This window comes from Arachis ipaensis, chromosome B04, assembly GCF_000816755.2.
Source record: "Arachis ipaensis cultivar K30076 chromosome B04, Araip1.1, whole genome shotgun sequence".
NCBI classification, from domain to species: domain Eukaryota; kingdom Viridiplantae; phylum Streptophyta; class Magnoliopsida; order Fabales; family Fabaceae; genus Arachis; species Arachis ipaensis.
In genome coordinates, this window is record NC_029788.2 from 132,820,796 (window position 1) to 132,822,420 (window position 1,625).

Sequence of the window (1,625 nt, forward strand, 5' to 3'; positions counted from 1 at the left end):
TAGAGCGCTAGATTCAAAAGGTCAAGAGTTCGAGTTTTGGTGAATCCCAAAATTAGTTTAAACTTTTGGGAAGATGTTTATTATTGCTAGTACTCGGATGGTTATTCTAGATAGTATGAGAGATGTTCATTATTTTGTAACTCAATCCATAAGTGTTTAAAGTATGGCGAAAACTCGAGATCCAGTAATGAAATTGATAATTAAAAATTATTAAATCTTAACTATTACTGCAAGTGTCATAATGCATGAATCTAGCTTTAATCACTCAGATAGAATCATCATAATATATATCTATCATCAATAATAATTAATATATGTATATATCAAAAATATTTGCTAATAAAAAAATAATTAATAAATATTAAATCAAACAACTTCAGACTATTTTTTTAGTTTTCTGTATATATATATATATATATGGTTATATGAGATATAACATTAAATATGCTAATGCTAAGCTGTACTCAAGTACAAGAAGAGTATGGAATATTTTACAATCATAATGACGAGACATTTATAAATGATTTCATACGAGACTTTCTTCTGTGATTAAAATTGTCTCATGTTTACTCGTCGAAAAATACATCACAAGTTTTGGAGGAAACGACATTGACCCAAATTCTCCGTGTAATTTTCCACAATTTTACTCACTGATGACTTGTGCAATAAATTTGGTTGAATATACCATAAACTTTTAATATAATTTTTTTTATCATATCATTTTATTTTATTTTCTGAAATATTTGAGTGTTTATCAAAATATTACCTCAGTTAAGATCTTTATATATCCAATAAAAAAAATACATTTCACTTCGATGCGATTTTTTATGGTTGAAGTTCTTTTTTTACTCAAATATCTCAAGAATTAACATACCATAATTATATACATCAGATTTATCTTCTATAATGTGTCAATTTCTGATTAATTGATATTTTAATTAATCTAATTAGTAACTATACTAATAAATTGAGTTGTTTAAATTTTACCAAAATTAATATTTTAACCATAATAAAAATAATTTGTAATTAACTTATTGTTTAAATGACTCATTATATAATTTTTTTAGAATATTAAGAACTAAACCCTTCTTACCCAAATCTTCTTCTTCGTCGAACGAAACAAAGAAAAACAACTCTTATATGTTCTTGCCTTTATTGATTTATGTTCATAACGCCTTTTTTCTTTCATGGCTTTCACTTTATGTTAACATCATTGTTAGATCTGAATCCTTCATCGTCGCCAAAATTAGATAATAATAAAGCCAAAATTAGAGTCTACACCTTGTTATTACGAGATCATCAAACTAAAAGAAGATGTACTTTTAAATATGATATCGCACCCAATAATATAAATATAATAACATTTTTTTATATATATGAATGATGAATTATTTCTTTTGCTTAAGAAGGATCATTCCTTTTTTTTTTATTTGGCCATTTTTTCTGATCAAATCAAACTTCCAGAAACTCTTCAAACTGTACCTAATTACTCTTTATACTGGTTCAGGTTTCCTATGCTTTGTCCTAACTATAGGGCCTAATTAATTGCTAATTAGAATTAATATTGTTTAAGTTAGTAAACCTGAATAATTCTTCAATAACTTCTTCCATTGTAATTATTCCGA